The sequence below is a fragment of the Triturus cristatus genome, chromosome 4_1 (assembly GCF_964204655.1).
Source record: "Triturus cristatus chromosome 4_1, aTriCri1.1, whole genome shotgun sequence".
In the NCBI taxonomy this organism is placed as follows: domain Eukaryota; kingdom Metazoa; phylum Chordata; class Amphibia; order Caudata; family Salamandridae; genus Triturus; species Triturus cristatus.
The window spans coordinates 150,089,363-150,107,345 of NC_140585.1; the positions used below are offsets into that span (position 1 = coordinate 150,089,363).

Here is a 17,983-nt window from a genome sequence, read left to right on the forward strand (position 1 = left end):
GAAGAGGAAATTGTCAGCTGTACTGATGAAAATATAATTTACTCGGAAGTAAGATTTTGGGCCCTTCCTTAATTTTACCATGTCAATAAACACATATGAATTTGACGTCAGCAAAAAAATGAGATAGTAGCAACTTCAGGACTAAAAATAAGGTTACATTTACTGAAGAAATTTCAAATGCTTGAAATATCAATTCATTATTATATTCTAGTGTATTTGGTACCTTCTTCAGGTAACCATCTTAAGAAACATAGCGTTAGTTGGGACACTGCCAAATTTTGATTAGGTGATTTTGAGGTTTGCTGTATCAGAGCCTGGATAGCTCAGTCGGTAGAGCATCAGACTTTTAATCTGAGGGTCCAGGGTTCAAGTCCCTGTTCAGGCGGTTTGTTTAAAGAAAATGTACTCTAATGACATGCTCTTTTCAGGATCCAATGAACGAGTAGTCCCATTAGAGTAATTGCAAGTTACTCTTAATGGAGCCATTAAATACCCATCGGTCGTGTACCATTTGACAAGAGTTAAGAAGACTTACCGCAACGGTATCATGTCGTTTGAGATGTTGATTATCTTTTCCCCAATTCAATGTTCAAAATGGAACCCTGCTTATAGTTTCCAAATCACTTTATAAAGTTGGTCAACCGCTGATAGCTCATCTTTTTATTTGAGAATTTCTGTTCACCTTGTTGAATCAGGTTGGATCTCTGGTGCAATGGATAGCGGCTTGGGGTTCTAGGCGAATGTAGAGAAAGCATTCAAAGTCTTTGGGTTGGAATACTAGCTGGGTCAGTTTTATCCCTCCTTTATCTTATAACTAATTGAAACAGTAACAAACAATGCCTGCTTCTGCATAACCAGAGACATTTACCAAAACGGCAGTGAAAGAAAGTCTATTTAAACAGACACTGTTTGCTTTGAAAATGTTGCATAATCTATGCCCAAGAGTAAATTTCCAGTTATACTGCTGGACATGTAATTTAGTACCTAGTAATAGTATTTGGCCTTTTACTAATTTCACAATGTCAATTTAGAGACATGATTTCTAAGTCAGCCGAAAATGAGATAGAACGAATTTCAGGATTTAAAATAGATTACGTGTGCTGCTGAAATTTCAAATGCTTGAAATATCAATTAATTATTAAACTCTACATATTTGATTGCTAATATATGTAACCATATTAAGAATTAAAGTGTAGGTTGGTGTGCGTCCACATCATTTTTAGCTGATTTTTAGTTGCAGTGTTGCAGAGCCTGGATAGCTCAGTCGGTAGAGCATCAGACTTTTAATCTGAGGGTCCAGGGTTCAAGTCCCTGTTCAGGCGGTCGGCTACTTTAAAGAAAAAGTATTCTGATTGTACATTCTTTTTGTGTTCCACTGCATGATGAATAAGATATTCCATTACCAAAATTAAAAAAAAACGTCTTTCATGGAGAAGTGAAAAACCAATCTGTCTCATATATCAGATGACGATACACTAAACTTAAGTTGTATGCAGACTTACCAACTGTATCATGTAGTTTGACACGGTGAATAACTTTTACCCAATTCAATATTCAAGATATAGCCATGGTTATAGTATCCAATGAACTTTATAAAGTTGATCAACAGCTCAAAGCTCATTATTTCATTTCTGAATATCTGTGCACCTCATTCAAGCAGATTGGCTCTGTGGCGCAATGGATAGCGCATTGGACTTCTAGGTGAATGTCAAGAAGGTATTCAAAGGCTGTGGGTTCGAATCCCACCAGAGTCAGTTTTATCCCTGTTTATTTCATAACTATTTAAAGAAGTTATAAGCGATGCATGCATGCTTCTGCTTCACCAAAATCATTTGCTAAAAAAGGTCAGTAAAAGGAAGTCTATTTTAAAGAGACACCGTTCAATTTGGGTAATCTATGCAGAAGAGGAAATTGTCAGCTGTACTGATGAAAATATAATTTACTCGGAAGTAAGATTTTGGGCCCTTCCTTAATTTTACCATGTCAATAAACACATATGAATTTGACGTCAGCAAAAAAATGAGATAGTAGCAACTTCAGGACTAAAAATAAGGTTACATTTACTGAAGAAATTTCAAATGCTTGAAATATCAATTCATTATTATATTCTAGTGTGTTTGGTACCTTCTTCAGGTAACCATCTTAAGAAACATAGCGTTAGTTGGGACACTGCCAAATTTTGATTAGGTGATTTTGAGGTTTGCTGTATCAGAGCCTGGATAGCTCAGTCGGTAGAGCATCAGACTTTTAATCTGAGGGTCCAGGGTTCAAGTCCCTGTTCAGGCGGTTTGTTTAAAGAAAATGTACTCTAATGACATGCTCTTTTCAGGATCCAATGAACGAGTAGTCCCATTAGAGTAATTGCAAGTTACTCTTAATGGAGCCATTAAATACCCATCGGTCGTGTACCATTTGACAAGAGTTAAGAAGACTTACCGCAACGGTATCATGTCGTTTGAGATGTTGATTATCTTTTCCCCAATTCAATGTTCAAAATGGAACCCTGCTTATAGTTTCCAAATCACTTTATAAAGTTGGTCAACCGCTGATAGCTCATCTTTTTATTTGAGAATTTCTGTTCACCTTGTTGAATCAGGTTGGATCTCTGGTGCAATGGATAGCGGCTTGGGGTTCTAGGCGAATGTAGAGAAAGCATTCAAAGTCTTTGGGTTGGAATACTAGCTGGGTCAGTTTTATCCCTCCTTTATCTTATAACTAATTGAAACAGTAACAAACAATGCCTGCTTCTGCATAACCAGAGACATTTACCAAAACGGCAGTGAAAGAAAGTCTATTTAAACAGACACTGTTTGCTTTGAAAATGTTGCATAATCTATGCCCAAGAGTAAATTTCCAGTTATACTGCTGGACATGTAATTTAGTACCTAGTAATAGTATTTGGCCTTTTACTAATTTCACAATGTCAATTTAGAGACATGATTTCTAAGTCAGCCGAAAATGAGATAGAACGAATTTCAGGATTTAAAATAGATTACGTGTGCTGCTGAAATTTCAAATGCTTGAAATATCAATTAATTATTAAACTCTACATATTTGATTGCTAATATATGTAACCATATTAAGAATTAAAGTGTAGGTTGGTGTGCGTCCACATCATTTTTAGCTGATTTTTAGTTGCAGTGTTGCAGAGCCTGGATAGCTCAGTCGGTAGAGCATCAGACTTTTAATCTGAGGGTCCAGGGTTCAAGTCCCTGTTCAGGCGGTCGGCTACTTTAAAGAAAAAGTATTCTGATTGTACATTCTTTTTGTGTTCCACTGCATGATGAATAAGATATTCCATTACCAAAATTAAAAAAAAACGTCTTTCATGGAGAAGTGAAAAACCCATCTGTCTCATATATCAGATGACGATACACTAAACTTAAGTTTTATGCAGACTTACCAACTGTATCATGTAGTTTGACACGGTGAATAACTTTTACCCAATTCAATATTCAAAATATAGCCATGGTTATAGTATCCAATGAACTTTATAAAGTTGATCAACAGCTCAAAGCTCATTATTTCATTTCTGAATATCTGTGCACCTCACTCAAGCAGATTGGCTCTGTGGCGCAATGGATAGCGCATTGGACTTCTAGGTGAATGTCAAGAAGGTATTCAAAGGCTGTGGGTTCGAATCCCACCAGAGTCAGTTTTATCCCTGTTTATTTCATAACTATTTAAAGAAGTTATAAGCGATGCATGCATGCTTCTGCTTCACCAAAATCATTTGCTAAAAAAGGTCAGTAAAAGGAAGTCTATTTTAAAGAGACACCGTTCAATTTGGGTAATCTATGCAGAAGAGGAAATTGTCAGCTGTACTGATGAAAATATAATTTACTCGGAAGTAAGATTTTGGGCCCTTCCTTAATTTTACCATGTCAATAAACACATATGAATTTGACGTCAGCAAAAAAATGAGATAGTAGCAACTTCAGGACCAAAAATAAGGTTACATTTACTGAAGAAATTTCAAATGCTTGAAATATCAATTCATTATTATATTCTAGTGTATTTGGTACCTTCTTCAGGTAACCATCTTAAGAAACATAGCGTTAGTTGGGACACTGCCAAATTTTGATTAGGTGATTTTGAGGTTTGCTGTATCAGAGTCTGGATAGCTCAGTCGGTAGAGCATCAGACTTTTAATCTGAGGGTCCAGGGTTCAAGTCCCCGTTCAGGCGGTAGGCTACTTTAAAGAAAAAGTATTCTGATTGTACATTCTTTTTGTGTTCCACTGCATGATGAATAAGATATTCCATTACCAAAATTAAAAAAAAATGTCTTTCATGGAGAAGTGAAAAACCCATCTGTCTCATATATCAGATGATGATACACTAAACTTAAGTTGTATGCAGACTTACCAACTGTATCATGTAGTTTGACACGGTGAATAACTTTTACCCAATTCAATATTCAAAATATAGCCATGGTTATAGTATCCAATGAACTTTATAAAGTTGATCAACAGCTCAAAGCTCATTATTTCATTTCTGAATATCTGTGCACCTCACTCAAGCAGATTGGCTCTGTGGCGCAATGGATAGCGCATTGGACTTCTAGGTGAATGTCAAGAAGGTATTCAAAGGCTGTGGGTTCGAATCCCACCAGAGTCAGTTTTATCCCTGTGTATTTCATAACTATTTAAAGAAGTTATAAGCGATGCATGCATGCTTCTGCTTCACCAAAATCATTTGCTAAAAAAGGTCAGTAAAAGGAAGTCTATTTTAAAGAGACACCGTTCAATTTGGGTAATCTATGCAGAAGAGGAAATTGTCAGCTGTACTGATGAAAATATAATTTACTCGGAAGTAAGATTTTGGGCCCTTCCTTAATTTTACCATGTCAATAAACACATATGAATTTGACGTCAGCAAAAAAATGAGATAGTAGCAACTTCAGGACTAAAAATAAGGTTACATTTACTGAAGAAATTTCAAATGCTTGAAATATCAATTCATTATTATATTCTAGTGTATTTGGTACCTTCTTCAGGTAACCATCTTAAGAAACATAGCGTTAGTTGGGACACTGCCAAATTTTGATTAGGTGATTTTGAGGTTTGCTGTATCAGAGCCTGGATAGCTCAGTCGGTAGAGCATCAGACTTTTAATCTGAGGGTCCAGGGTTCAAGTCCCTGTTCAGGCGGTTTGTTTAAAGAAAATGTACTCTAATGACATGCTCTTTTCAGGATCCAATGAACGAGTAGTCCCATTAGAGTAATTGCAAGTTACTCTTAATGGAGCCATTAAATACCCATCGGTCGTGTACCATTTGACAAGAGTTAAGAAGACTTACCGCAACGGTATCATGTCGTTTGAGATGTTGATTATCTTTTCCCCAATTCAATGTTCAAAATGGAACCCTGCTTATAGTTTCCAAATCACTTTATAAAGTTGGTCAACCGCTGATAGCTCATCTTTTTATTTGAGAATTTCTGTTCACCTTGTTGAATCAGGTTGGATCTCTGGTGCAATGGATAGCGGCTTGGGGTTCTAGGCGAATGTAGAGAAAGCATTCAAAGTCTTTGGGTTGGAATACTAGCTGGGTCAGTTTTATCCCTCCTTTATCTTATAACTAATTGAAACAGTAACAAACAATGCCTGCTTCTGCATAACCAGAGACATTTACCAAAACGGCAGTGAAAGAAAGTCTATTTAAACAGACACTGTTTGCTTTGAAAATGTTGCATAATCTATGCCCAAGAGTAAATTTCCAGTTATACTGCTGGACATGTAATTTAGTACCTAGTAATAGTATTTGGCCTTTTACTAATTTCACAATGTCAATTTAGAGACATGATTTCTAAGTCAGCCGAAAATGAGATAGAACGAATTTCAGGATTTAAAATAGATTACGTGTGCTGCTGAAATTTCAAATGCTTGAAATATCAATTAATTATTAAACTCTACATATTTGATTGCTAATATATGTAACCATATTAAGAATTAAAGTGTAGGTTGGTGTGCGTCCACATCATTTTTAGCTGATTTTTAGTTGCAGTGTTGCAGAGCCTGGATAGCTCAGTCGGTAGAGCATCAGACTTTTAATCTGAGGGTCCAGGGTTCAAGTCCCTGTTCAGGCGGTCGGCTACTTTAAAGAAAAAGTATTCTGATTGTACATTCTTTTTGTGTTCCACTGCATGATGAATAAGATATTCCATTACCAAAATTAAAAAAAAACGTCTTTCATGGAGAAGTGAAAAACCAATCTGTCTCATATATCAGATGACGATACACTAAACTTAAGTTGTATGCAGACTTACCAACTGTATCATGTAGTTTGACACGGTGAATAACTTTTACCCAATTCAATATTCAAGATATAGCCATGGTTATAGTATCCAATGAACTTTATAAAGTTGATCAACAGCTCAAAGCTCATTATTTCATTTCTGAATATCTGTGCACCTCATTCAAGCAGATTGGCTCTGTGGCGCAATGGATAGCGCATTGGACTTCTAGGTGAATGTCAAGAAGGTATTCAAAGGCTGTGGGTTCGAATCCCACCAGAGTCAGTTTTATCCCTGTTTATTTCATAACTATTTAAAGAAGTTATAAGCGATGCATGCATGCTTCTGCTTCACCAAAATCATTTGCTAAAAAAGGTCAGTAAAAGGAAGTCTATTTTAAAGAGACACCGTTCAATTTGGGTAATCTATGCAGAAGAGGAAATTGTCAGCTGTACTGATGAAAATATAATTTACTCGGAAGTAAGATTTTGGGCCCTTCCTTAATTTTACCATGTCAATAAACACATATGAATTTGACGTCAGCAAAAAAATGAGATAGTAGCAACTTCAGGACTAAAAATAAGGTTACATTTACTGAAGAAATTTCAAATGCTTGAAATATCAATTCATTATTATATTCTAGTGTGTTTGGTACCTTCTTCAGGTAACCATCTTAAGAAACATAGCGTTAGTTGGGACACTGCCAAATTTTGATTAGGTGATTTTGAGGTTTGCTGTATCAGAGCCTGGATAGCTCAGTCGGTAGAGCATCAGACTTTTAATCTGAGGGTCCAGGGTTCAAGTCCCTGTTCAGGCGGTTTGTTTAAAGAAAATGTACTCTAATGACATGCTCTTTTCAGGATCCAATGAACGAGTAGTCCCATTAGAGTAATTGCAAGTTACTCTTAATGGAGCCATTAAATACCCATCGGTCGTGTACCATTTGACAAGAGTTAAGAAGACTTACCGCAACGGTATCATGTCGTTTGAGATGTTGATTATCTTTTCCCCAATTCAATGTTCAAAATGGAACCCTGCTTATAGTTTCCAAATCACTTTATAAAGTTGGTCAACCGCTGATAGCTCATCTTTTTATTTGAGAATTTCTGTTCACCTTGTTGAATCAGGTTGGATCTCTGGTGCAATGGATAGCGGCTTGGGGTTCTAGGCGAATGTAGAGAAAGCATTCAAAGTCTTTGGGTTGGAATACTAGCTGGGTCAGTTTTATCCCTCCTTTATCTTATAACTAATTGAAACAGTAACAAACAATGCCTGCTTCTGCATAACCAGAGACATTTACCAAAACGGCAGTGAAAGAAAGTCTATTTAAACAGACACTGTTTGCTTTGAAAATGTTGCATAATCTATGCCCAAGAGTAAATTTCCAGTTATACTGCTGGACATGTAATTTAGTACCTAGTAATAGTATTTGGCCTTTTACTAATTTCACAATGTCAATTTAGAGACATGATTTCTAAGTCAGCCGAAAATGAGATAGAACGAATTTCAGGATTTAAAATAGATTACGTGTGCTGCTGAAATTTCAAATGCTTGAAATATCAATTAATTATTAAACTCTACATATTTGATTGCTAATATATGTAACCATATTAAGAATTAAAGTGTAGGTTGGTGTGCGTCCACATCATTTTTAGCTGATTTTTAGTTGCAGTGTTGCAGAGCCTGGATAGCTCAGTCGGTAGAGCATCAGACTTTTAATCTGAGGGTCCAGGGTTCAAGTCCCTGTTCAGGCGGTCGGCTACTTTAAAGAAAAAGTATTCTGATTGTACATTCTTTTTGTGTTCCACTGCATGATGAATAAGATATTCCATTACCAAAATTAAAAAAAAACGTCTTTCATGGAGAAGTGAAAAACCCATCTGTCTCATATATCAGATGACGATACACTAAACTTAAGTTTTATGCAGACTTACCAACTGTATCATGTAGTTTGACACGGTGAATAACTTTTACCCAATTCAATATTCAAAATATAGCCATGGTTATAGTATCCAATGAACTTTATAAAGTTGATCAACAGCTCAAAGCTCATTATTTCATTTCTGAATATCTGTGCACCTCACTCAAGCAGATTGGCTCTGTGGCGCAATGGATAGCGCATTGGACTTCTAGGTGAATGTCAAGAAGGTATTCAAAGGCTGTGGGTTCGAATCCCACCAGAGTCAGTTTTATCCCTGTTTATTTCATAACTATTTAAAGAAGTTATAAGCGATGCATGCATGCTTCTGCTTCACCAAAATCATTTGCTAAAAAAGGTCAGTAAAAGGAAGTCTATTTTAAAGAGACACCGTTCAATTTGGGTAATCTATGCAGAAGAGGAAATTGTCAGCTGTACTGATGAAAATATAATTTACTCGGAAGTAAGATTTTGGGCCCTTCCTTAATTTTACCATGTCAATAAACACATATGAATTTGACGTCAGCAAAAAAATGAGATAGTAGCAACTTCAGGACTAAAAATAAGGTTACATTTACTGAAGAAATTTCAAATGCTTGAAATATCAATTCATTATTATATTCTAGTGTATTTGGTACCTTCTTCAGGTAACCATCTTAAGAAACATAGCGTTAGTTGGGACACTGCCAAATTTTGATTAGGTGATTTTGAGGTTTGCTGTATCAGAGTCTGGATAGCTCAGTCGGTAGAGCATCAGACTTTTAATCTGAGGGTCCAGGGTTCAAGTCCCCGTTCAGGCGGTAGGCTACTTTAAAGAAAAAGTATTCTGATTGTACATTCTTTTTGTGTTCCACTGCATGATGAATAAGATATTCCATTACCAAAATTAAAAAAAAATGTCTTTCATGGAGAAGTGAAAAACCCATCTGTCTCATATATCAGATGATGATACACTAAACTTAAGTTGTATGCAGACTTACCAACTGTATCATGTAGTTTGACACGGTGAATAACTTTTACCCAATTCAATATTCAAAATATAGCCATGGTTATAGTATCCAATGAACTTTATAAAGTTGATCAACAGCTCAAAGCTCATTATTTCATTTCTGAATATCTGTGCACCTCACTCAAGCAGATTGGCTCTGTGGCGCAATGGATAGCGCATTGGACTTCTAGGTGAATGTCAAGAAGGTATTCAAAGGCTGTGGGTTCGAATCCCACCAGAGTCAGTTTTATCCCTGTGTATTTCATAACTATTTAAAGAAGTTATAAGCGATGCATGCATGCTTCTGCTTCACCAAAATCATTTGCTAAAAAAGGTCAGTAAAAGGAAGTCTATTTTAAAGAGACACCGTTCAATTTGGGTAATCTATGCAGAAGAGGAAATTGTCAGCTGTACTGATGAAAATATAATTTACTCGGAAGTAAGATTTTGGGCCCTTCCTTAATTTTACCATGTCAATAAACACATATGAATTTGACGTCAGCAAAAAAATGAGATAGTAGCAACTTCAGGACTAAAAATAAGGTTACATTTACTGAAGAAATTTCAAATGCTTGAAATATCAATTCATTATTATATTCTAGTGTATTTGGTACCTTCTTCAGGTAACCATCTTAAGAAACATAGCGTTAGTTGGGACACTGCCAAATTTTGATTAGGTGATTTTGAGGTTTGCTGTATCAGAGCCTGGATAGCTCAGTCGGTAGAGCATCAGACTTTTAATCTGAGGGTCCAGGGTTCAAGTCCCTGTTCAGGCGGTTTGTTTAAAGAAAATGTACTCTAATGACATGCTCTTTTCAGGATCCAATGAACGAGTAGTCCCATTAGAGTAATTGCAAGTTACTCTTAATGGAGCCATTAAATACCCATCGGTCGTGTACCATTTGACAAGAGTTAAGAAGACTTACCGCAACGGTATCATGTCGTTTGAGATGTTGATTATCTTTTCCCCAATTCAATGTTCAAAATGGAACCCTGCTTATAGTTTCCAAATCACTTTATAAAGTTGGTCAACCGCTGATAGCTCATCTTTTTATTTGAGAATTTCTGTTCACCTTGTTGAATCAGGTTGGATCTCTGGTGCAATGGATAGCGGCTTGGGGTTCTAGGCGAATGTAGAGAAAGCATTCAAAGTCTTTGGGTTGGAATACTAGCTGGGTCAGTTTTATCCCTCCTTTATCTTATAACTAATTGAAACAGTAACAAACAATGCCTGCTTCTGCATAACCAGAGACATTTACCAAAACGGCAGTGAAAGAAAGTCTATTTAAACAGACACTGTTTGCTTTGAAAATGTTGCATAATCTATGCCCAAGAGTAAATTTCCAGTTATACTGCTGGACATGTAATTTAGTACCTAGTAATAGTATTTGGCCTTTTACTAATTTCACAATGTCAATTTAGAGACATGATTTCTAAGTCAGCCGAAAATGAGATAGAACGAATTTCAGGATTTAAAATAGATTACGTGTGCTGCTGAAATTTCAAATGCTTGAAATATCAATTAATTATTAAACTCTACATATTTGATTGCTAATATATGTAACCATATTAAGAATTAAAGTGTAGGTTGGTGTGCGTCCACATCATTTTTAGCTGATTTTTAGTTGCAGTGTTGCAGAGCCTGGATAGCTCAGTCGGTAGAGCATCAGACTTTTAATCTGAGGGTCCAGGGTTCAAGTCCCTGTTCAGGCGGTCGGCTACTTTAAAGAAAAAGTATTCTGATTGTACATTCTTTTTGTGTTCCACTGCATGATGAATAAGATATTCCATTACCAAAATTAAAAAAAAACGTCTTTCATGGAGAAGTGAAAAACCAATCTGTCTCATATATCAGATGACGATACACTAAACTTAAGTTGTATGCAGACTTACCAACTGTATCATGTAGTTTGACACGGTGAATAACTTTTACCCAATTCAATATTCAAGATATAGCCATGGTTATAGTATCCAATGAACTTTATAAAGTTGATCAACAGCTCAAAGCTCATTATTTCATTTCTGAATATCTGTGCACCTCATTCAAGCAGATTGGCTCTGTGGCGCAATGGATAGCGCATTGGACTTCTAGGTGAATGTCAAGAAGGTATTCAAAGGCTGTGGGTTCGAATCCCACCAGAGTCAGTTTTATCCCTGTTTATTTCATAACTATTTAAAGAAGTTATAAGCGATGCATGCATGCTTCTGCTTCACCAAAATCATTTGCTAAAAAAGGTCAGTAAAAGGAAGTCTATTTTAAAGAGACACCGTTCAATTTGGGTAATCTATGCAGAAGAGGAAATTGTCAGCTGTACTGATGAAAATATAATTTACTCGGAAGTAAGATTTTGGGCCCTTCCTTAATTTTACCATGTCAATAAACACATATGAATTTGACGTCAGCAAAAAAATGAGATAGTAGCAACTTCAGGACTAAAAATAAGGTTACATTTACTGAAGAAATTTCAAATGCTTGAAATATCAATTCATTATTATATTCTAGTGTGTTTGGTACCTTCTTCAGGTAACCATCTTAAGAAACATAGCGTTAGTTGGGACACTGCCAAATTTTGATTAGGTGATTTTGAGGTTTGCTGTATCAGAGCCTGGATAGCTCAGTCGGTAGAGCATCAGACTTTTAATCTGAGGGTCCAGGGTTCAAGTCCCTGTTCAGGCGGTTTGTTTAAAGAAAATGTACTCTAATGACATGCTCTTTTCAGGATCCAATGAACGAGTAGTCCCATTAGAGTAATTGCAAGTTACTCTTAATGGAGCCATTAAATACCCATCGGTCGTGTACCATTTGACAAGAGTTAAGAAGACTTACCGCAACGGTATCATGTCGTTTGAGATGTTGATTATCTTTTCCCCAATTCAATGTTCAAAATGGAACCCTGCTTATAGTTTCCAAATCACTTTATAAAGTTGGTCAACCGCTGATAGCTCATCTTTTTATTTGAGAATTTCTGTTCACCTTGTTGAATCAGGTTGGATCTCTGGTGCAATGGATAGCGGCTTGGGGTTCTAGGCGAATGTAGAGAAAGCATTCAAAGTCTTTGGGTTGGAATACTAGCTGGGTCAGTTTTATCCCTCCTTTATCTTATAACTAATTGAAACAGTAACAAACAATGCCTGCTTCTGCATAACCAGAGACATTTACCAAAACGGCAGTGAAAGAAAGTCTATTTAAACAGACACTGTTTGCTTTGAAAATGTTGCATAATCTATGCCCAAGAGTAAATTTCCAGTTATACTGCTGGACATGTAATTTAGTACCTAGTAATAGTATTTGGCCTTTTACTAATTTCACAATGTCAATTTAGAGACATGATTTCTAAGTCAGCCGAAAATGAGATAGAACGAATTTCAGGATTTAAAATAGATTACGTGTGCTGCTGAAATTTCAAATGCTTGAAATATCAATTAATTATTAAACTCTACATATTTGATTGCTAATATATGTAACCATATTAAGAATTAAAGTGTAGGTTGGTGTGCGTCCACATCATTTTTAGCTGATTTTTAGTTGCAGTGTTGCAGAGCCTGGATAGCTCAGTCGGTAGAGCATCAGACTTTTAATCTGAGGGTCCAGGGTTCAAGTCCCTGTTCAGGCGGTCGGCTACTTTAAAGAAAAAGTATTCTGATTGTACATTCTTTTTGTGTTCCACTGCATGATGAATAAGATATTCCATTACCAAAATTAAAAAAAAACGTCTTTCATGGAGAAGTGAAAAACCCATCTGTCTCATATATCAGATGACGATACACTAAACTTAAGTTTTATGCAGACTTACCAACTGTATCATGTAGTTTGACACGGTGAATAACTTTTACCCAATTCAATATTCAAAATATAGCCATGGTTATAGTATCCAATGAACTTTATAAAGTTGATCAACAGCTCAAAGCTCATTATTTCATTTCTGAATATCTGTGCACCTCACTCAAGCAGATTGGCTCTGTGGCGCAATGGATAGCGCATTGGACTTCTAGGTGAATGTCAAGAAGGTATTCAAAGGCTGTGGGTTCGAATCCCACCAGAGTCAGTTTTATCCCTGTTTATTTCATAACTATTTAAAGAAGTTATAAGCGATGCATGCATGCTTCTGCTTCACCAAAATCATTTGCTAAAAAAGGTCAGTAAAAGGAAGTCTATTTTAAAGAGACACCGTTCAATTTGGGTAATCTATGCAGAAGAGGAAATTGTCAGCTGTACTGATGAAAATATAATTTACTCGGAAGTAAGATTTTGGGCCCTTCCTTAATTTTACCATGTCAATAAACACATATGAATTTGACGTCAGCAAAAAAATGAGATAGTAGCAACTTCAGGACTAAAAATAAGGTTACATTTACTGAAGAAATTTCAAATGCTTGAAATATCAATTCATTATTATATTCTAGTGTATTTGGTACCTTCTTCAGGTAACCATCTTAAGAAACATAGCGTTAGTTGGGACACTGCCAAATTTTGATTAGGTGATTTTGAGGTTTGCTGTATCAGAGTCTGGATAGCTCAGTCGGTAGAGCATCAGACTTTTAATCTGAGGGTCCAGGGTTCAAGTCCCCGTTCAGGCGGTAGGCTACTTTAAAGAAAAAGTATTCTGATTGTACATTCTTTTTGTGTTCCACTGCATGATGAATAAGATATTCCATTACCAAAATTAAAAAAAAATGTCTTTCATGGAGAAGTGAAAAACCCATCTGTCTCATATATCAGATGATGATACACTAAACTTAAGTTGTATGCAGACTTACCAACTGTATCATGTAGTTTGACACGGTGAATAACTTTTACCCAATTCAATATTCAAAATATAGCCATGGTTATAGTATCCAATGAACTTTATAAAGTTGATCAACAGCTCAAAGCTCATTATTTCATTTCTGAATATCTGTGCACCTCACTCAAGCAGATTGGCTCTGTGGCGCAATGGATAGCGCATTGGACTTCTAGGTGAATGTCAAGAAGGTATTCAAAGGCTGTGGGTTCGAATCCCACCAGAGTCAGTTTTATCCCTGTGTATTTCATAACTATTTAAAGAAGTTATAAGCGATGCATGCATGCTTCTGCTTCACCAAAATCATTTGCTAAAAAAGGTCAGTAAAAGGAAGTCTATTTTAAAGAGACACCGTTCAATTTGGGTAATCTATGCAGAAGAGGAAATTGTCAGCTGTACTGATGAAAATATAATTTACTCGGAAGTAAGATTTTGGGCCCTTCCTTAATTTTACCATGTCAATAAACACATATGAATTTGACGTCAGCAAAAAAATGAGATAGTAGCAACTTCAGGACTAAAAATAAGGTTACATTTACTGAAGAAATTTCAAATGCTTGAAATATCAATTCATTATTATATTCTAGTGTATTTGGTACCTTCTTCAGGTAACCATCTTAAGAAACATAGCGTTAGTTGGGACACTGCCAAATTTTGATTAGGTGATTTTGAGGTTTGCTGTATCAGAGCCTGGATAGCTCAGTCGGTAGAGCATCAGACTTTTAATCTGAGGGTCCAGGGTTCAAGTCCCTGTTCAGGCGGTTTGTTTAAAGAAAATGTACTCTAATGACATGCTCTTTTCAGGATCCAATGAACGAGTAGTCCCATTAGAGTAATTGCAAGTTACTCTTAATGGAGCCATTAAATACCCATCGGTCGTGTACCATTTGACAAGAGTTAAGAAGACTTACCGCAACGGTATCATGTCGTTTGAGATGTTGATTATCTTTTCCCCAATTCAATGTTCAAAATGGAACCCTGCTTATAGTTTCCAAATCACTTTATAAAGTTGGTCAACCGCTGATAGCTCATCTTTTTATTTGAGAATTTCTGTTCACCTTGTTGAATCAGGTTGGATCTCTGGTGCAATGGATAGCGGCTTGGGGTTCTAGGCGAATGTAGAGAAAGCATTCAAAGTCTTTGGGTTGGAATACTAGCTGGGTCAGTTTTATCCCTCCTTTATCTTATAACTAATTGAAACAGTAACAAACAATGCCTGCTTCTGCATAACCAGAGACATTTACCAAAACGGCAGTGAAAGAAAGTCTATTTAAACAGACACTGTTTGCTTTGAAAATGTTGCATAATCTATGCCCAAGAGTAAATTTCCAGTTATACTGCTGGACATGTAATTTAGTACCTAGTAATAGTATTTGGCCTTTTACTAATTTCACAATGTCAATTTAGAGACATGATTTCTAAGTCAGCCGAAAATGAGATAGAACGAATTTCAGGATTTAAAATAGATTACGTGTGCTGCTGAAATTTCAAATGCTTGAAATATCAATTAATTATTAAACTCTACATATTTGATTGCTAATATATGTAACCATATTAAGAATTAAAGTGTAGGTTGGTGTGCGTCCACATCATTTTTAGCTGATTTTTAGTTGCAGTGTTGCAGAGCCTGGATAGCTCAGTCGGTAGAGCATCAGACTTTTAATCTGAGGGTCCAGGGTTCAAGTCCCTGTTCAGGCGGTCGGCTACTTTAAAGAAAAAGTATTCTGATTGTACATTCTTTTTGTGTTCCACTGCATGATGAATAAGATATTCCATTACCAAAATTAAAAAAAAACGTCTTTCATGGAGAAGTGAAAAACCAATCTGTCTCATATATCAGATGACGATACACTAAACTTAAGTTGTATGCAGACTTACCAACTGTATCATGTAGTTTGACACGGTGAATAACTTTTACCCAATTCAATATTCAAGATATAGCCATGGTTATAGTATCCAATGAACTTTATAAAGTTGATCAACAGCTCAAAGCTCATTATTTCATTTCTGAATATCTGTGCACCTCATTCAAGCAGATTGGCTCTGTGGCGCAATGGATAGCGCATTGGACTTCTAGGTGAATGTCAAGAAGGTATTCAAAGGCTGTGGGTTCGAATCCCACCAGAGTCAGTTTTATCCCTGTTTATTTCATAACTATTTAAAGAAGTTATAAGCGATGCATGCATGCTTCTGCTTCACCAAAATCATTTGCTAAAAAAGGTCAGTAAAAGGAAGTCTATTTTAAAGAGACACCGTTCAATTTGGGTAATCTATGCAGAAGAGGAAATTGTCAGCTGTACTGATGAAAATATAATTTACTCGGAAGTAAGATTTTGGGCCCTTCCTTAATTTTACCATGTCAATAAACACATATGAATTTGACGTCAGCAAAAAAATGAGATAGTAGCAACTTCAGGACTAAAAATAAGGTTACATTTACTGAAGAAATTTCAAATGCTTGAAATATCAATTCATTATTATATTCTAGTGTGTTTGGTACCTTCTTCAGGTAACCATCTTAAGAAACATAGCGTTAGTTGGGACACTGCCAAATTTTGATTAGGTGATTTTGAGGTTTGCTGTATCAGAGCCTGGATAGCTCAGTCGGTAGAGCATCAGACTTTTAATCTGAGGGTCCAGGGTTCAAGTCCCTGTTCAGGCGGTTTGTTTAAAGAAAATGTACTCTAATGACATGCTCTTTTCAGGATCCAATGAACGAGTAGTCCCATTAGAGTAATTGCAAGTTACTCTTAATGGAGCCATTAAATACCCATCGGTCGTGTACCATTTGACAAGAGTTAAGAAGACTTACCGCAACGGTATCATGTCGTTTGAGATGTTGATTATCTTTTCCCCAATTCAATGTTCAAAATGGAACCCTGCTTATAGTTTCCAAATCACTTTATAAAGTTGGTCAACCGCTGATAGCTCATCTTTTTATTTGAGAATTTCTGTTCACCTTGTTGAATCAGGTTGGATCTCTGGTGCAATGGATAGCGGCTTGGGGTTCTAGGCGAATGTAGAGAAAGCATTCAAAGTCTTTGGGTTGGAATACTAGCTGGGTCAGTTTTATCCCTCCTTTATCTTATAACTAATTGAAACAGTAACAAACAATGCCTGCTTCTGCATAACCAGAGACATTTACCAAAACGGCAGTGAAAGAAAGTCTATTTAAACAGACACTGTTTGCTTTGAAAATGTTGCATAATCTATGCCCAAGAGTAAATTTCCAGTTATACTGCTGGACATGTAATTTAGTACCTAGTAATAGTATTTGGCCTTTTACTAATTTCACAATGTCAATTTAGAGACATGATTTCTAAGTCAGCCGAAAATGAGATAGAACGAATTTCAGGATTTAAAATAGATTACGTGTGCTGCTGAAATTTCAAATGCTTGAAATATCAATTAATTATTAAACTCTACATATTTGATTGCTAATATATGTAACCATATTAAGAATTAAAGTGTAGGTTGGTGTGCGTCCACATCATTTTTAGCTGATTTTTAGTTGCAGTGTTGCAGAGCCTGGATAGCTCAGTCGGTAGAGCATCAGACTTTTAATCTGAGGGTCCAGGGTTCAAGTCCCTGTTCAGGCGGTCGGCTACTTTAAAGAAAAAGTATTCTGATTGTACATTCTTTTTGTGTTCCACTGCATGATGAATAAGATATTCCATTACCAAAATTAAAAAAAAACGTCTTTCATGGAGAAGTGAAAAACCCATCTGTCTCATATATCAGATGACGATACACTAAACTTAAGTTGTATGCAGACTTACCAACTGTATCATGTAGTTTGACACGGTGAATAACTTTTACCCAATTCAATATTCAAGATATAGCCATGGTTATAGTATCCAATGAACTTTATAAAGTTGATCAACAGCTCAAAGCTCATTATTTCATTTCTGAATATCTGTGCACCTCATTCAAGCAGATTGGCTCTGTGGCGCAATGGATAGCGCATTGGACTTCTAGGTGAATGTCAAGAAGGTATTCAAAGGCTGTGGGTTCGAATCCCACCAGAGTCAGTTTTATCCCTGTTTATTTCATAACTATTT

At 36.1% G+C, this 17,983-nt stretch overlaps 27 non-coding genes across 27 annotated transcripts; all 27 read left to right on the top strand.

The window, feature by feature from the left end:
* Positions 1-312: 312 nt before the first annotated feature.
* Positions 313-385, top strand: TRNAK-UUU (transfer RNA lysine (anticodon UUU)). Its single transcript has one exon. It is a non-coding gene; the product is annotated as a tRNA-Lys (tRNA).
* An 864-nt stretch (positions 386-1,249) lies between these two features.
* On the top strand, positions 1,250-1,322 carry TRNAK-UUU (transfer RNA lysine (anticodon UUU)). Its single transcript has one exon. It is a non-coding gene; the product is annotated as a tRNA-Lys (tRNA).
* A 341-nt stretch (positions 1,323-1,663) lies between these two features.
* Positions 1,664-1,754, top strand: TRNAR-UCU (transfer RNA arginine (anticodon UCU)). The gene is given in 2 exon segments: positions 1,664-1,700; positions 1,719-1,754. It is a non-coding gene; the product is annotated as a tRNA-Arg (tRNA).
* A 459-nt stretch (positions 1,755-2,213) lies between these two features.
* TRNAK-UUU (transfer RNA lysine (anticodon UUU)) lies at positions 2,214-2,286 on the top strand. Its single transcript has one exon. It is a non-coding gene; the product is annotated as a tRNA-Lys (tRNA).
* Positions 2,287-3,150: 864 nt separating this feature from the next.
* Positions 3,151-3,223, top strand: TRNAK-UUU (transfer RNA lysine (anticodon UUU)). The gene has a single exon. It is a non-coding gene; the product is annotated as a tRNA-Lys (tRNA).
* Positions 3,224-3,564: 341 nt separating this feature from the next.
* Positions 3,565-3,655, top strand: TRNAR-UCU (transfer RNA arginine (anticodon UCU)). The gene is given in 2 exon segments: positions 3,565-3,601; positions 3,620-3,655. It is a non-coding gene; the product is annotated as a tRNA-Arg (tRNA).
* Positions 3,656-4,528: 873 nt separating this feature from the next.
* On the top strand, positions 4,529-4,619 carry TRNAR-UCU (transfer RNA arginine (anticodon UCU)). The gene is given in 2 exon segments: positions 4,529-4,565; positions 4,584-4,619. It is a non-coding gene; the product is annotated as a tRNA-Arg (tRNA).
* A 459-nt stretch (positions 4,620-5,078) lies between these two features.
* TRNAK-UUU (transfer RNA lysine (anticodon UUU)) lies at positions 5,079-5,151 on the top strand. The gene has a single exon. It is a non-coding gene; the product is annotated as a tRNA-Lys (tRNA).
* An 864-nt stretch (positions 5,152-6,015) lies between these two features.
* On the top strand, positions 6,016-6,088 carry TRNAK-UUU (transfer RNA lysine (anticodon UUU)). Its single transcript has one exon. It is a non-coding gene; the product is annotated as a tRNA-Lys (tRNA).
* Positions 6,089-6,429: 341 nt separating this feature from the next.
* Positions 6,430-6,520, top strand: TRNAR-UCU (transfer RNA arginine (anticodon UCU)). The gene is given in 2 exon segments: positions 6,430-6,466; positions 6,485-6,520. It is a non-coding gene; the product is annotated as a tRNA-Arg (tRNA).
* A 459-nt stretch (positions 6,521-6,979) lies between these two features.
* TRNAK-UUU (transfer RNA lysine (anticodon UUU)) lies at positions 6,980-7,052 on the top strand. The gene has a single exon. It is a non-coding gene; the product is annotated as a tRNA-Lys (tRNA).
* Positions 7,053-7,916: 864 nt separating this feature from the next.
* On the top strand, positions 7,917-7,989 carry TRNAK-UUU (transfer RNA lysine (anticodon UUU)). The gene has a single exon. It is a non-coding gene; the product is annotated as a tRNA-Lys (tRNA).
* A 341-nt stretch (positions 7,990-8,330) lies between these two features.
* Positions 8,331-8,421, top strand: TRNAR-UCU (transfer RNA arginine (anticodon UCU)). Its single transcript is given in 2 exon segments — positions 8,331-8,367; positions 8,386-8,421. It is a non-coding gene; the product is annotated as a tRNA-Arg (tRNA).
* An 873-nt stretch (positions 8,422-9,294) lies between these two features.
* Positions 9,295-9,385, top strand: TRNAR-UCU (transfer RNA arginine (anticodon UCU)). The gene is given in 2 exon segments: positions 9,295-9,331; positions 9,350-9,385. It is a non-coding gene; the product is annotated as a tRNA-Arg (tRNA).
* A 459-nt stretch (positions 9,386-9,844) lies between these two features.
* TRNAK-UUU (transfer RNA lysine (anticodon UUU)) lies at positions 9,845-9,917 on the top strand. Its single transcript has one exon. It is a non-coding gene; the product is annotated as a tRNA-Lys (tRNA).
* An 864-nt stretch (positions 9,918-10,781) lies between these two features.
* Positions 10,782-10,854, top strand: TRNAK-UUU (transfer RNA lysine (anticodon UUU)). Its single transcript has one exon. It is a non-coding gene; the product is annotated as a tRNA-Lys (tRNA).
* Positions 10,855-11,195: 341 nt separating this feature from the next.
* On the top strand, positions 11,196-11,286 carry TRNAR-UCU (transfer RNA arginine (anticodon UCU)). Its single transcript is given in 2 exon segments — positions 11,196-11,232; positions 11,251-11,286. It is a non-coding gene; the product is annotated as a tRNA-Arg (tRNA).
* Positions 11,287-11,745: 459 nt separating this feature from the next.
* TRNAK-UUU (transfer RNA lysine (anticodon UUU)) lies at positions 11,746-11,818 on the top strand. The gene has a single exon. It is a non-coding gene; the product is annotated as a tRNA-Lys (tRNA).
* Positions 11,819-12,682: 864 nt separating this feature from the next.
* On the top strand, positions 12,683-12,755 carry TRNAK-UUU (transfer RNA lysine (anticodon UUU)). Its single transcript has one exon. It is a non-coding gene; the product is annotated as a tRNA-Lys (tRNA).
* Positions 12,756-13,096: 341 nt separating this feature from the next.
* Positions 13,097-13,187, top strand: TRNAR-UCU (transfer RNA arginine (anticodon UCU)). The gene is given in 2 exon segments: positions 13,097-13,133; positions 13,152-13,187. It is a non-coding gene; the product is annotated as a tRNA-Arg (tRNA).
* An 873-nt stretch (positions 13,188-14,060) lies between these two features.
* On the top strand, positions 14,061-14,151 carry TRNAR-UCU (transfer RNA arginine (anticodon UCU)). Its single transcript is given in 2 exon segments — positions 14,061-14,097; positions 14,116-14,151. It is a non-coding gene; the product is annotated as a tRNA-Arg (tRNA).
* A 459-nt stretch (positions 14,152-14,610) lies between these two features.
* On the top strand, positions 14,611-14,683 carry TRNAK-UUU (transfer RNA lysine (anticodon UUU)). Its single transcript has one exon. It is a non-coding gene; the product is annotated as a tRNA-Lys (tRNA).
* Positions 14,684-15,547: 864 nt separating this feature from the next.
* On the top strand, positions 15,548-15,620 carry TRNAK-UUU (transfer RNA lysine (anticodon UUU)). Its single transcript has one exon. It is a non-coding gene; the product is annotated as a tRNA-Lys (tRNA).
* A 341-nt stretch (positions 15,621-15,961) lies between these two features.
* Positions 15,962-16,052, top strand: TRNAR-UCU (transfer RNA arginine (anticodon UCU)). Its single transcript is given in 2 exon segments — positions 15,962-15,998; positions 16,017-16,052. It is a non-coding gene; the product is annotated as a tRNA-Arg (tRNA).
* A 459-nt stretch (positions 16,053-16,511) lies between these two features.
* Positions 16,512-16,584, top strand: TRNAK-UUU (transfer RNA lysine (anticodon UUU)). Its single transcript has one exon. It is a non-coding gene; the product is annotated as a tRNA-Lys (tRNA).
* Positions 16,585-17,448: 864 nt separating this feature from the next.
* Positions 17,449-17,521, top strand: TRNAK-UUU (transfer RNA lysine (anticodon UUU)). Its single transcript has one exon. It is a non-coding gene; the product is annotated as a tRNA-Lys (tRNA).
* Positions 17,522-17,862: 341 nt separating this feature from the next.
* TRNAR-UCU (transfer RNA arginine (anticodon UCU)) lies at positions 17,863-17,953 on the top strand. The gene is given in 2 exon segments: positions 17,863-17,899; positions 17,918-17,953. It is a non-coding gene; the product is annotated as a tRNA-Arg (tRNA).
* Positions 17,954-17,983: the final 30 nt, after the last annotated feature.